The sequence below is a fragment of the Ipomoea nil genome, unplaced genomic scaffold, assembly GCF_001879475.1.
Source record: "Ipomoea nil cultivar Tokyo-kokei standard unplaced genomic scaffold, Asagao_1.1 scaffold1034, whole genome shotgun sequence".
NCBI classification, from domain to species: Eukaryota; Viridiplantae; Streptophyta; class Magnoliopsida; order Solanales; family Convolvulaceae; genus Ipomoea; species Ipomoea nil.
The window spans coordinates 1522579-1538600 of NW_017617462.1; the positions used below are offsets into that span (position 1 = coordinate 1522579).

Genomic DNA, 16022 nt, shown 5'->3' on the forward strand with positions numbered 1-16022 from the left:
CATGAGAATTTGGTTACAAAGCTGACGGAAGAACAACGGCATGTGTATGACACAATTCTTGGAGATGTTGCGGCTTCTAGCGGTGGTTTGTTTTTTGTTTACGGTTATGGAGGAACTGTTAAAACTTTCGTTTGGCAGGCACCTTCAGCTGCTCTGCGTTCAGAGGGTAGCATCGTCTTAAATGTCGCCTCGAGTGGTATTGCCTCTCTACTTATGCCAGGTGGTAGGACTGCCCATTCCCAGTTTGCTATACCAATCAATATAACTGAAGATTAAACATGTAACATCTCTCAAGGGAGTGATTTGGCTCAGCTAAATAGAAACTGCAAGCTTATTATTTGGGATGAAGCGTCGATGATGCATAAACATTGCTTCGATGCTTTGGATCGAACCATGAGGGATTTATTACGATTTGTGAATCCTTTGAGTACAGAAATGACATTTGGAGGGAACACTGTGGTTCTTGGTGGTGATTTCAGACAAATACTGTCAGTGATTCCTAAGGGGACAAGACAAGATATAGTTGGAGCAAGTATCAACTCATCTTAACTTTGGCATAGTTGTAAAGTGCTAAGATTGACTAAGAATTTGAGATTACAACGCTTGGGGAAAAATGATACTTATGTAGATATTGACGCATTTTCGATGTGGATAGTTGCTATAGGTGATGGATTGATTGGTGGGCCAAATGATGGGTCTGCAGTAATAAACATTCCAGAACAAAATGCATTGCGGCCAAATGGAGATTCGATTGCAGCAACAGTAAAATAGTACATTCTGAAATTTTGCTCAGACAATTTTGATATGGAATCTCTAAATGGTCGAGCTATTCTGGCCCCAACTCTGGATTTAGTTCATGAAATCAATGAGTACATGAGTGGCTTGAATCCGTCAAAGACTAGAACTTATTTTAGTTGTGATTCTGTTTGTCAATCAGATTCTGGTGTAGACACTTTGGCTGGATTACATATCACGGAATTTCTTAATATTTTGAAATGTTCGGGCGTTCCAAATCATTGTCTTAACTTGCAAGTTGGATCTCCAGTTATGCTTTTGTAAAACATTGACCATACTTTTGGTTTGTGCAATGGTATGAGATTGGTCATTACTAAATTAGCAGATTGTGTTATGGGAGCAAAAGTGATTTCAGGAAATAGTATAGGTACACGAGATTTGATTTCAAGATTGTTATTGACACCGTCCGATCCTCGATTGCCATTTAAGTTTCAAAGGAGGCAATTCCCTCTAATGTTGTCTTATACAATGACAATAAATAAGAGTCAATGACAAAGTCTTACAAAAGTTTGTTTACTTATGAAAAAACCCGTGTTTGTGCATGGACAATTGTATTTGGCTTTTGTCTAGAGTTAACAATCCAAATAGTCTTAAAGTGGTGGTTTAGGTGATAATGGTGAGTATTCTTCTTCAACAGTAAATGTTGTATATCAAGAAGTTTTTAAAAATTTGTAATTGGATATATATAATTATTTCAATTTATGTTTATGTCTATCCAAGTTTATCATTTGGGTAATTTAGTATTGTTTTGAAAAAATTTGTACTTCATATTTCGCATTAAATAATTATATGCTTTCTTGAGATGTGTATTAGTAATACAATATTTACTTTTTAATATAATTTCATTTTCATCGCGTGCATCGCACGGGTGAAATACTCAAATACCAGTTATAGTTTATTACAACACAACTAAAGTATCATTTTAATTCAACTATAGTTTCATTTGACAATATGCACTCAATATATGAAACATGTTATTCAGTTTCATTTTATTAGATACATGGTAGTTTCATTACCACACAACTAAATTATCATTCTAATTCAACTACATTTTCATTTGACAATATACACTCAATATGTGAAACATGTTATTCAGGTTCATTTTAGATACATTGTAGTTTCATTTTACTCTGAACACATCATAAATATTGGATTAGTTAAGCATAACGACTGTCGCTTTTTTTTTTTACTTAAAAAAACGATGCTATTTTTGGACCATGATCCACACAACTATGTGAACCATGGTTCACCGTATAACAATTGCATTTCATATATGATGCATATAAAATCATGAACCAAGTCATTCTCTTTATTATTTTTTGAGTTAATTCCACTGGAGGTCCCTTGTTTTGTTTTTTTTTTTGTTTTTTGTTTTTTTTTGTTTTTTTTTTTTTGTGGCAATTCCAAATTTAGTCCCAGACTATTATTTTTGCCATTTTACATCCCAGACTATTGTTTTTTTGGACACTTTTAGTCCTTCTCATGATTTTTTCTATTTTTAGTAAGGGCATTTTTGTCTCTTCATATTTTTCTTTTGTTATTTTTCCAGTTTCAACCAATTTAATTTATTTAGAACTTTAGGTAACCTCTGATTTTTAGTAACCATATTTTTCAACCAATTTTTAGTAAAGTTCTAAACCAATTAAACTGGTTGAAATCGAAAAAATAACAAAAGAAAAATATGAAGAGGCAAAAATGCCCTTACTAAAAATAGAAAAAATCATGAGAATGACTAAAAGTGTCCAAAAAACGATAGTCTGGGATGTAAAATGATAAAAACGATAATCTGGGACTAAATTTGGAATTGCCACCAAAGACAAAGGACCTCCGGTGAAATTAACTTTTTTTTTTTTTTTTTTTTTTAATTTTTTAGGTTCATAAAATCATACTACTATTATAAATTAATAAAATCACTATTACATTTTCATAAAATCAACATTGTAAATTTATTGAAATTGAAATGATATAATGCAAATGATATCTTTATCTCGATCAAATAAATGCATCAAACATGAATAAATAAGCCAAGCTAGCAATTATTATTCAAAGATAATGAACAACACAATTGAACGAAATGATAAACAATTATAGTGCGTCATCCTAGAATTCATCATTAATTCAAGTACCAAGAAATTAGCATCTAAACATGGAGGTGAAACCAAACCACATAAAATTAATAATGAAAAGGGTGTTGCTATTTGTATAACCTTCTAGTGAAAAGTAGGTGTAAATCACATTAGAATTGTAAAAATGACAACAAATTCAATAATTTTATAGATGGTGTAAATAGTAATAAGGTTATTCATATTGATATTTATACCACTTTGGTCAAATGTGATTTACGTGATTCTATTAATAATTTTTAATTAAAAATTTAATTAATTAAAATATTTTTTAAAAAAAAAAACAACAACCCCTCGCCTTCTCCGGTGAGAAGGCAGCCCAGTGGATCGCCTTCTACCTGGGTTGCCTTCTCCGGTAAGAAGGCAACCCCTCGCCTTCTCCGGTTTAATTTTAAATAATTATTTAATTTAAATTTATTAAAATAATATTTCTAATTTCAAAACCTAATTTTTTTGCAATTAAATTTCTTAGTCAACATTGATATTTGTGAGATGAAACTATTGGTAGTTTGGGCTGCAGAGAATATTAAAAGCAGTCATATGACTCTATATATATGTGTGTGTTATTTATATGTATCACACAATCTATAAGCCATGGATGGTTGGATAAAAGATTTTTTAGTTACAATGATCAAAATCATAGCCATTTTTTTTAGTTACAATTATCAAAATCAAAGCCAGTTTCTTAGTTAGAATTATCAAAATCAAAGTCAGCGACATTATGAAGTATTTTAAGTTCTTACTTAAATTTTTAATGAATTGTTATTTATTTATATATATATTGTCAAATATCATTACTAAGAGTTGTAATTTGTTTGTCTGTTTAGGACGAAAATGCAATCGAACTTTATGATGACAATGGAAATAAAAATGATGATCATATGAACCCAAATCTCGAGGTTGCATACGAATTTTCTACTGAAATGATAAAACTATAAATAACCTATTATAATTTATATATTATAAATATCAAATAATATTTTCTACTTGTATGGTAATTTTATTATTGATAGGGAATACCCCGATCGGCCTGGGCCCTCCCGACCGGTGTGCCTTCGTCTTTTTCTTCTTGTCTTTGCAGGTTACAGGTAGGGTTTCTTGTGAAGAACCGGGATCCGACCGGGAGTTACCCAAGTGGCAGTGCCGACCACTGAGCAGTAGCCCTTTAGCGAGAGAGCTGACGAGGGACACGTGGCGGCTCCAAGCATTGACAGGCAAGGCACCCGGGACGGCGACACGTGGTTGCTACGTGGGAAGCATGCCGGACGGCCGGATTTGTGTCTCCGGCTCCGCGGCTATAAATACCCACGATAGCGACAGTGTGGGGGACTTTTGGACGATCGATAGGTTGTTATTAGAGAATCCCGACCGCAGTCAGTCGGTACTCAGAGCAACCATTTAGATTGTACTTAGGGCCTTCATTGTGATCAATAAGAGTTGTTTATTTTCTTTAATTGGTCTCGTATTTACTTAATTACCGCACTACGTGGCAATTAACACTATCAATTATTAATACAAATAATTTTTTATTAGGCGTTCATGTCTCACGAAAATTTAATTGAATGGGTCCAAAGTGGAGGTTGAGTTCTCGGATATGTTATTGTGATCAAAAGTTCCCTAAAAAAAATTCCTATAGTTATATTTCAGTGTGACCGTGGTGGTACTTACGTGCCAAAAAAAATCTCATAAAAAAACACAGGCACAAGAAAAATTGATTGTCCATTCCAATTGGAGGGGAACTACATGCATGTTGATGGTTGTTGGAGGGTAAGGGTAATATGTAGAGTACATAATCATGAGTCTGCGCTGCACCTTGAAGGTCACCCTTATGCAAGGCGATTGTCAGTAAATGAAGTTGAATTGGTGGAACATTTGTCAACAATGCATGTGAAACCACGAGATATTTTAACGTCTGTGAAGAGGCAAAATCCGAATAATGTTTCCATTACAAAAACCATATATATACAATGCACGCCAAAAATTTCGGATGATGGAGAAAGCAGGTAAAACTCAAATGCAAGTTGTTGTGTTTTTTTACATGATAATGGTTATGTGCATGAGAGCCCTACTAATAATGCAACAAATGAGTTAGAAGATTTGCTCTTTGTTAATCCTAAATCTCTGGAGAAGTGGTGTGCATTTCTACATGTCTTGTTGATATATGCGACATATAAAACAAATAGGTACTCGATGCCCCTCGTCGAAATGGTTGGTGTAACTTCGACCAACATGACATTTTGCAAAGCGTTTTCCTTCATGCACAAAGAGAATGAGTCCACTTATACTTGGGCATTAAATTGTCTCAAAGCCACAATTGAGGGATGCATTACCCCAAGTGTTATCGTCACGGATCGAGAGTTGGCATTGATGAAAGCATGTAAAAGTGTGTATCCGGATGCTAAAGGATTACTTTGTAGATGGCATATCTATAGAAGTATTTTCAGAAAGTGCAGGTCATCGATACCATCAAACCACCATTGGGATTTATTCTACCAATCATGGAATGCATTACTTGAGTCTCAGTCTCATGAAGCATATATGTCCCGTTTAGCCCAACTAAAAGCAGTTTTGGTTGACTTTTCAGGTATTATTAGATGTATATTTTAATATATTTTTCTAGTAAGGCATATTTGTGTAACTAATGCAATTATTCACATTTTCAGGTGTTTTTTGTTACATTGATGATAATTGGCTGAAACCGTATAAAGAAATGTGTGTATCTGTTTGGACTGATCGATTTCTTAATCCCACTTCAAATAAAAAATCTCTCAGAAAAACTCAAGCTGAGCCAAATGCTTTTCAGTTTCAAGAACCAGCTCGAAATAGTTGTTTAGCTGCATCAACTTCAGGTGATAGACATTTTGTACATCCATATATTCATCAACTTCCGGTTATATTCCATCCTTTCATCATGCAAGTGCAAGATGTGAGATCTAATGGAAATTGTGGATTTCAAGCGGTAGCTATCTGTCTTGGTTTTCCAGAGGACGAATGGTTCAAAATTCGATCTAATTTAATGGAAGAACTAGAGTATCACAAGATGGAATATACCAATATGTTCGGAACTCAATGATGGTACAACGTCTATAACACGTTGAATTTTTTTGCACAAGATCGGTGTGCACCAGTTGAGCACTGGATGACTATGTCGGAGATGGGTGTACTAATTGCTTCCCAATACAATGTGATACTACATGTTTTGAATATGGGCGGCAGTACGATATATTTACCGCTCCGATCTAGCCCACCACCTTGGTATGAGCATGTAGCAATTGCCCTTAGTTACGTACTTATGTTAATAATAATCATTATGTTAAGGTAACATTGACAAGAGGGTACCCAATGCCTACTATTCCTCCACAATGTGCTTGTTTTATAATCATTATGTTAAGGTAACATTGACAAGAGGGTACCCAATGCCTACTATGCTCCACAATGTGTTTATTTTAATATGATTGTGCAAATGCATGGATTACTCATTTACTCCATATGTGAATCGGATCAATAGTTACAATGAGCATGTACGCTCTAATTTTACTCGGGATAATGTTATATTAGATTGAAATGGAATAAAATTTTCTTTTTATATTTTATTGTGATGTTAATGTGTTTTTACTGTTGGTGATAATGAACCACAATCGATTTAATATCCATAAAATAATATTTATATATATACACACGAAATATATATAAAATATTATTGGATATATATTCGAAATCTATATATACACACAAATATATATAAAACGGACCCAACGGTTATATATACATGTATGTCTACGAAAAAGATATACCAATATATATCAACCAAAAAGAAAATATAATCCTTAGATTATAATTCCAAAACAACAAGAAAGAACGGATTTTTGCTTAGAGCATAATCCAAAACAAGAAAGAAGGAGAAGGAAGAAAGAAATGTACGAGTTAGGCGAGTGCCTTTCTTTCCTTAAAACCTTATTTGCCACCTCCCAAAAGTGCTAGGAGCGTTGTGGCCTAGGTTTCCCAGGATAAAACGTACAACGGTTCGACGTTTGAGCACCCAAACGAACGAACCCGGCGAACTAGAGCATGGGACGAACACAACTACAAGAAGGGAGTAGGAGCAGAGATTTTGGAGCTGGGAAAACATAATTTCAGTGTTGTGTGTGTTGTTTTTCAATCCGTGTAGAAACACTGCTGCTACACCCCTTCTTATATAGGAGGTGAGGAATCAATAGCATTTAGTTTAGCATTTAATCCACGATTTGTAACACCTGAAACAACCACCATTATTGAGATTTAACTCAAAAATTCAAAAGGTGGAATTAATACAAGATTAATCCTGTAACAGTCCAGAACCAACAAATGGTCCGCGCTGTTTCAGCTCAGTTACTTTCGGGACGACATTCGTGCCCCCAGGTGCCGGCGCACACGAGCTCGGGCTTGAATCAAGCCTTTTTCAATCTCGTCTAGTTGGAATTTGATTTGCACCCCCCCCCCCCCGCGCGAGAGAGCCTCTATGCTATACAATTCTTCAAGCTCTAAAAAAGCTCTTGTATAAAAGGGGGGTGAAATCCTCTTTCCAAAACAATGTGGGACAAAGCTCACTTTTCCCTTACATTTTTCCAACTCAATGGGTCTACTTTGAGAATCAATATCTCATTCACCCATTATCCGTTTTGAGCGTGCAATATATCAATCTCTTCGTCTCACTACGAAGAACCCGAATCCACTTTGACCCGACCCAAATTGGAAGTGGACCCCACTGATAATTGTACCACAAAATAGCCACTTAATATGTCATTTTATGCCATTTTAATGCTATTTTTTCCAACATTTACAATTTTTAACGATTCAAAATTAATTTATACAAACAAAATTGAGTTATAAAGAATATTAGAATAACAAAATTATTTATTTTATTTATTTTTATTTTAAAAATTAAAACATTTTTTTTTTAAAAAAAAACAATCTAACAACCCCTCGCCTTCTCACCGGAGAAGGCATTCTCCGGTGAGAAGGCAGCCCAGTGGGTCGCCTTCTCACCAGAGAAGGCGAGAGTTTTTTTTTTTTTTAATGTTTTGATTTTTAAATAAAATATATAATAAATATTTTTAAAAAATATATAATGTTTAACTAAATTTAATTAAGGTGGTACAAATAGCAATTTTCTGTTTACACCACCTATAATGCTATCACACCTATCAAAGGGTGGTGTAAATAGCAATTAGGGTGATGCAAATAGAATTCCCCTAATGAAAATGAAGAACATGAATAACCTCTTCGGGTTGCAATCAATTTTCAATTAAATCTCAAAATTAAAAGCACTCCAAAAATGTGTTATCAATGTTGTTGAATGTCTCTAAAATTGCCTTAGATTCCCTCTCTCGCTCTCTTTTTTGTTTTTTTGTTTTTTTTTTTTGTTTTTTTTTTTTTTTGTTTTTATTGCCTTAAATCCTCTCTCCCACTCCTTTTTTTTTTTTTTTTTTTTTTTTTTGGAATGAGACACACATACACACACACACATATATATATATATATATATATATATATATATACACATGCTAGTTAAATGAGACTAGTTAAATGAGCGTGTTGCGCAATTAAATAAATGTTCAATGTTAAATGTAGTGACATTTTTGTAATTATCACCAACTTTACTATGTAAACTTGAACACTAAAATCTGTACTTCTCAGAATTTTCCCGTTTTGCACATTTAGTATTAACATATTGCACATTTAGTATTAACATTTTGTACATTTAGTATTAAAAGATTGCACTTAAAAAATGCAAAAGTGCATTGCACTTTGTGATGAAATGCGACAGTCTTCCCATGTGTGAACGTGCGAAGAGATCTAGGCCGTCAACCTAAAACATGACCAAAGGCTAAAATTCAATGAGAAGAAAAAAATGAGTTGATACTTTTGTAATTTTATGTAATTATGATTGGCTTAACGGTGCATTTAATAAAAATGTATTAATATTGAATATTAATATATTTTATTCAATTTGTTGACACCTAAATTTTTATAAATATTCATTATTTATCAATATAAGTATATTTGAATATATTTATGGATAATATTGATATTATCTAATTTGTTAATTATATAATATCAAAAGAGTTTGAGTTTATCAAAACTCTGCTATCCTACTACTATAAATAGGACCTCTTATTTCTATGTAATCACAAATCCTAGGAAAAATTCATAGAAATATCCTAAGCTTTGAAGCTTATTCAGGGATCACAATAAAAATGTGATCCTGAAAGTAAAAGCCCCTCCTCCAATCCAATCATGCCTGTTGATCCAAACCTCCATTGAAGATCAAGTCATTTGAACCCGTATGCCCTTCAATGAAGAACAAACATTCAAGTGGCGTGATCTTCAACAACAAGCAAATGTCAAGCTTCAAGACAGTCAACTCTGTAGAGCTTCAAAGTACCTGCAATGGCTTCAAAATCTTCAAAGCGGCTTCAAATCTTCAAATGCCTTCAAGGAGCTCTAAATTATTCAAATCGTCGAGTTGTTTTCAATGTATTCAAGGTGTGATTTAAAGAATGAAATTGAGGCTCTATTTATAGTGAAGTTTGTATCTAAAATCCCTCAACAAACTCCACTAATATTTATTTAATTTAATTAATTAATTATCTACTAAAATAACATTGCCAAAATCAAGTATAGGTTCATTATTCTATCATCTAATTCAAATTCAAATTAAATTATAATTATCTAATTCAAATATAATAAAATAATATTATATTTAAATTATAATTATAATTATATTTATAATTCAATTATGAAATGGGTTTAGACCAATTAATTAATTAATTCAATAGCCCAAATCAAATTTACTTGGACTAATTAAATTAATTTAATTATCATAGCCCAATTAATTAAATTGGACTAATAATCAACCCCGAAATTGGGCTCGATAATGATTTAATCGGTCCACTTGTCGGCTTCAAATTTTCTGTGTCTACAAATTGCCCCCTCGAGACTTTCTTGGACATGCCACTTGAGAGCATACACTTCTTGAAAGTATGTAGTGCAAGGAAGTCTCGAAACTATAAGGCCATTTCAACTCGTGCCAAGGAGCCTTGTGTGATATGAGGCAGTTTCGACTTGTGCCAAGGAGTCTTGAATATGATGCGTTTTCAATTCACATTGAGGAAGCTTGAAGAATATTTCCTCCATCACATATTGTGGTATAATTTGTTGAGGCACATTCTTCTCTAGCATATGGGCTTATTTGAGGAATTTTCATCTTCATTCCTTGGTTAGTTGGAGTAATATGGAACCACTTCGGCACGTAATCTGCCAATGTGACTGGAACTCGTGCTTTCATATGGTGGCTGCAAATCCTCCCATCAATAGGGCCCTTTAACATTCTCTTCTTAACTTACATTTTCATAGCTTGCTTAGGCGGTCGTGTTGCAGCACAAACGTGATGTTGCTTAGCATGCTTAATACTAAGTCGAGTACCATACTCGGGTTTGGTATCATAAGACTTGATGTTAAGAGGGAATATACACTTGTGTCGTTTCCCTTTCATCTTCACATTGTTCATCTCAATGAGTAGCGAAGTAGATTTACCGCATGAGATGGAAACTTGATTAGCGCTTGCTGTGGCATTTGCAAGTTCAATTCTCCCATCTCGAGCTAACTCCATTACTTTATCCGTAAAGACAAAGCAATTTTCAATTGGATGTCTGACAAGTCTATGAAACTTGCAATAACTTGGATGATCCACCATTGATGCCTCGTGTGGTCGCCTCATTTCTGGCAAATCAACGAGATTGTGTTTTAATAGCTCATCAAACATATGTGGAACATCAGAACTCAAGAATGGATACTGCTTGTTTTGTCTTTCCCTGAAAGAAAGTCTTCTACTACCTCGTAATGATCTAAAAGCATCCTTAGATTAATGAGTATTCACATGCATAGCATCCATGCTTTCGTATTTCTTAAAGGGATTGCCGTCATTTGCAACGTCATCATGAATCTTGCCCCTATTGTAGAAGCTTTGAACGGGTATGTTCTGTCCACCATTAGCTGTTATGCTTAACTCCATATCATGGGCGCGACTAGATAATTCTTCAAAGGTCTTAAGCTTAAGTCCTTGGAAGATGTAGGAGGGCTCGAAGTGCATGCCTTGGATGCACATTTCAATCGCGGAGCTCTATGATAACTTTTCCTTGCAATTCAAGCACAACTCCCTCCATCTTTCAATGTAAGTGGCCGAGCGTTCACCCTTCCTTTGGTTGGTGGTGGTGAGTTCTAAGAAGCTGACGGTTCTTCTCGTGCTGTAGAAGCGGGTCAAGAACTCGCGCTCCTTGTGATGCCAGCTATCAATGCAGCCAGGCTCCAAGTCAGTGTACCAATTGAAGGCAGTACCCTTCAAAGAGCGGACGAACTGCTTGATAAGAAGATCTCCATACGTCCCAGCGTCGTTGCATGTTTCCACGAAGTGGGGGATGTGTTGTCTTGGATTGCCTTTCCCATCGAATTGTTGAAATGTTGGAGGTTGATAGCCAACAGGCATCTTCAAATCCTCTATCCTTTAGGTGTAAGGCTTGGTGTAAGTGTATGAAGGTTGTCCCACCTCGAGCTTTCCTTTGATAGCTCCCATGATGAACTCGTCAAGCCGATCTACCGGTATCATGCCCCCGGTGACTAGAATGCTCCTATCCGAAACCGGTATGTGCGAAGTTGATTCCTTGTATACCGTAGTTCTCCCAATGCAAGTTGGTGAGTGCGAGACATCTTCTCCTTGAACCTCAGGTTGTTTCTCAGGAGCCCGGCTAGTTTCACCATTCCTTGTGCTCTCGACCTTTTCAACTAAGTCGTTGATTTTCTTTTCTTGGTTTTGAAGGAGGGTGGTGATCCCTTCAAGCGCCTTAGTGATGCTCGCAAGCTGGTCCTCTATAGAAATCGCGCTTGGTGTTATAGCTGGCATGATGTTATAGATGCGTGACCATTCTGGCGCGGCCTTCCACATGTTGGACGTCGGTGATGCCGGTGACGAGGCTCCCGTGTTAGCGTTTCCTTTTGGAGATGTTGGACTCTTACTATCATTAGCTCCTTTAAAAGATATTGGATTCCCACTATCGGCTGCTTCTTTCGGAGATGTTGGACTCTCGCTATTCAACGCTCCTTTTAGGGTAGCTGACTTCTCGCTATCGGCTGCTTCTTTCGGAGATGTCGGCATCCCGCTACCAGCTGCTCCTTCCGAAGATGGTGGACCTGTGATGTAGCAAATGTGAGTGATGGTGAGTGTTCAGGTGTTTTATGTCGTCCTCAAGATATTGAGATTTATGGCACGTAATACGCAATCACAAGCAACTAGGCACTAGCATAAGGAAATCAACAAGAAGCTAAGGAAATAACAAGTTTCAATGTTACGATAACTAAACAAAGTAACACAAACACATATTAACAAGATATAAACACGAAATAAAGAAATAGGACTCAAGCTAGGGAGCATTATCTTCTAGATGCATAGCACAACCTAAGGATTGGGGAAAATCACACAACCAAGGAATAGAGGGGATGCACGTACGAATCCTAGTCTATAAGTCACTCACCTGAGCAAATTAACAAGGATTAGAACAAGGAATTGCCCCACTCTCGTGGTGAATCAACTCCAAGTTCTTCAAGAACACAAAGGATCTAAAACCCTCAATTTCCCCCATTCTCATAGGAAAAATCGGGTTTATGCAAGGAGTGGCTTGGAATCTTGACCCAACTCTCATTGAGGCCAAGAATCCTCCAAAACATGTCAATGAATGTTGTACACCAAGCATTAACAAAATAAAAACATAAATCCTTCATAAACTCAAGAACCCTAGGTTATAGTTCTTCCCCTTTTTGCAATAATCACAAATCAAGCATCAAGATAGAAAATACAACCCTAACTCAAGTCCATAAACTAACTACTCATGATTAAATAGCATAAAGAACACAAAAACACAAGTGTAAAGCATAAACATTGCAAGATAAAGAGATAAAAGAGAAAAGAAGATTATCTATTGAAATGATGGTAGAATCTTGAAATCGAAGTGTAGATCCTATAATACAAGCTTGAAATATGATAAAGAACCTAAATCTACACCTAATCTAACATTAAAATATGAAATGAAAGAGTAGAAAATAGCTAGGGTTTGAATGGGGTTCAAAACTGAGTAAAAATGAGTGAAAAATCAGCTAAAAAGGAGCAGAGGCGAGGGTTTCGATGCGTCGAGAAAATTCTCGACGCGTCTAACATTTACAGTACCCAAACTGATCATTTCTTGCAATTCTCGACGCGTCGAGTCCTTCTCTGCAACGTAACTCCAACTTTTAGGCTGATTTTGACCACTTTATGCTCAGAATTAGGCTTTGATATCTTCATGAAAGTTGTATCCCTTCGAGTCTTCTTTCCAATGGTGCAAAAATCACTTTCTTTGGACATTCCTAGATCAAGACATGGTCAAATTACCGAACAGTGATCAGTTTTGGTCGAAATCTGTAAGTTTGGAACTTCAACTTCAAGGATAATTTTGACCACTTTGGCTTCCTTTTTAGGCTTTGATGTTTGAATAGGAGTTGTAGCCCTTTGAGTCTTCTTTCTAATGGGACAAGAATAACTTAATTTGGATACTTGCATGCCGAGATATGGTCCAAAACCTAAGATGTCGACGTGCAGGTCGGGAATTTCAATTCCATGATCTTTTGCTTTGGTTTGCTCAAATGACTAAGACCATTGAAAGCACCACCCTAGACTCCTTTGGAAGTGTTGCATCCATCTCCATAGCTTCATATTTGGCTCTTATTGACTCCAAATACATCCAAAATGAATCAAAAGCACACAATTGCCTACAACTCTACAATTTATGCATCAAAAGATATAAACAAAGGAATTAAGACACTTCTTTGCATAAAATCAAAGTGTTTATCACTCAAAATATGTCAATACAAGGGGTAAAAATATGGACATAAATGCACTTATCAACTCCCCCACACTTAAACCTTTTGTCCTCAAGCAAAGACAAGAAATAAATCACCAACCTAGCAATGAAATTGATCACACTCCCACTTTGCACAACCTATCAAACCACAATCCAACTTGTTTCAAGAATCATTTTTGCATTCCACACAAGTTCAATTCTCAAGCCAATAACCAAGCACCAAAATTATTTAAGTGTGTGATGATCAAGTGTGCACAAATGCTAAGTTGAGATTATGCAAAACTTGGCTTTGAATGAGATTCCATAGGCTTCCCTTTCATACTCCCACTAGTTCAACTCTATGATTGCATGCTAATATCAAGTAGGACTTTTATTTGGCTTGTAATGGGGCTAAGGGTGAAAGGTTAACAAAGAAGGGGTAAGGAGAATAAACAAAGGAGAGAACTTCACACTAATTCACGATTGAGGCTAGAAGAGATATGACATTTATAAACTAAGGAGCAATTTACAATGGAACATAAAGCAACACTCTAAAGTAGTGGGAGTTGAGTATAACTTTCAAAACAACTTCAAACTTTTATTCTTCTTCCTTTTCTTTTCATTTCCTTTTGCCATCTTTTTTTCAACACTTTTTTCTCAATTTTCTTAACATCATTTTTTTTTTCATTTCAATAAACAAACTTATGAAACATGACCCCCACACTTAGACAAGTTTAACAAGAGGATTGCTTACAAAACAAGCTCCAAAAAAGATCTCTTCAATGAAAAAGAATGAATGTTCTATTCTCTCAAGGGTAGAGGAAAACATTTTGGCTAAGGCTTGAGGGTTAAATGATGAGGGTTAACACAAGAAAAAACAATCACAGTGTAGGGACAAGTGCTTAGCACTTATTAAACAAACAAATGGCTCAACGGGGACAACTAGGGGTAAAAACATGTGTAAAGGGTAGGCTTGAAAGGCTCGGGCTAAACAAAAATGGCCTAAATCATTTCTAAGCATACGAACCTTAGACTTCACACGAGGAGTAATGAGAAAAGTTCTAGCAAAACAACCATGACCGGAATCTCACATAAGCCTTCACTAGCAATGCATAACACACAAGATCAAAAATTAATGCAATTATTAAGTGGTTAACAAGACTATTGGCAAGAGAATAGATCAATCATGTATTACCCCTTGGCTCATCAATCACAAGTTGAATTGCATCAAGTTCCACCAAAACAAACCACCAACCAACAAAGAGGGAGTAATCACAACTTCAAGCAAAGATATGCAATTTACCCAACATTATGCACAATGAGTCATGCAAGCAAAGTTTCAGAAATTTTCAATTTTTCAGTTTTTTCATAGAAAACACCCAAATTATCACTGCTGGAAATCATCATATTTCCGACCAATTTTCCGACCACCAAGAAAACTAGTCGGAAAAACTAAGTTTTTCGCATTTTTCTGACGAATGGGTAAGGTGGTCGGATTCCGACCATCTTTAGTAGGTGGTCGGAAATTGTCGGTGGTTTGAATTTTAAATGTACTTTTTTTTTTACCACAAATAATGGTGGTCGGAAATACCTTTATATATATGCCTCCCCTGCGTATTTTCAGACCAGTTTTCTCTGGTTTTTACCCCTTTCTACTGCTTTTTTTTTTTTTTTTTTTTTTTTTTTTTGCAGGTTTTCTTTCAATAATTCATGTGTAATAGTGCTAAAATCAAGTTGTACTACATCATATCAAGCTAAGGTATGTGTTTACATTCTTAAATCTACCATTTATTAAGATTTTTTAAGATCTAGTTTGATTTTTTAATATATTTTTGTAAATACTTATTTAGATTATTTATTTTAATATGATTGAACAATGTATAGTGTGCATATATATATATATATATATATATATATATATATATATATATATTATATATATATATATATGTGTGTGTGTGTGTGTGTGTGTGTGTGTGTGTGTGTGTGTTTTTTTTTAATTATTTGTATATTTGTACTTTTTAAAAATTTCATTTTATATGTGTGTCCCTATTTATTAGTATGATTTTTTTAGATCTAGTTTGATTTTTTAAATATATTTTTGTGAATACTTATTTAGATTATTTATTTTAATATGATTGAACAATGTATAGTTTACATATATGTATATGTGTATGTATGTGAGTATGTTTATAAT

At 35.0% G+C, this 16022-nt stretch overlaps 1 long non-coding RNA gene across 1 annotated transcript; it reads right to left on the minus strand.

Annotated features, from left to right (window-relative positions):
* Nucleotides 1–685: 685 nt before the first annotated feature.
* LOC109180779 lies at nucleotides 686–14806 on the minus strand. Its single transcript, XR_002054119.1, has 3 exons — nucleotides 14722–14806; nucleotides 13808–13809; nucleotides 686–697 (listed from the first exon to the last, which is right to left on the minus strand). It is a non-coding gene; the product is annotated as an uncharacterized LOC109180779 (long non-coding RNA).
* Nucleotides 14807–16022: the final 1216 nt, after the last annotated feature.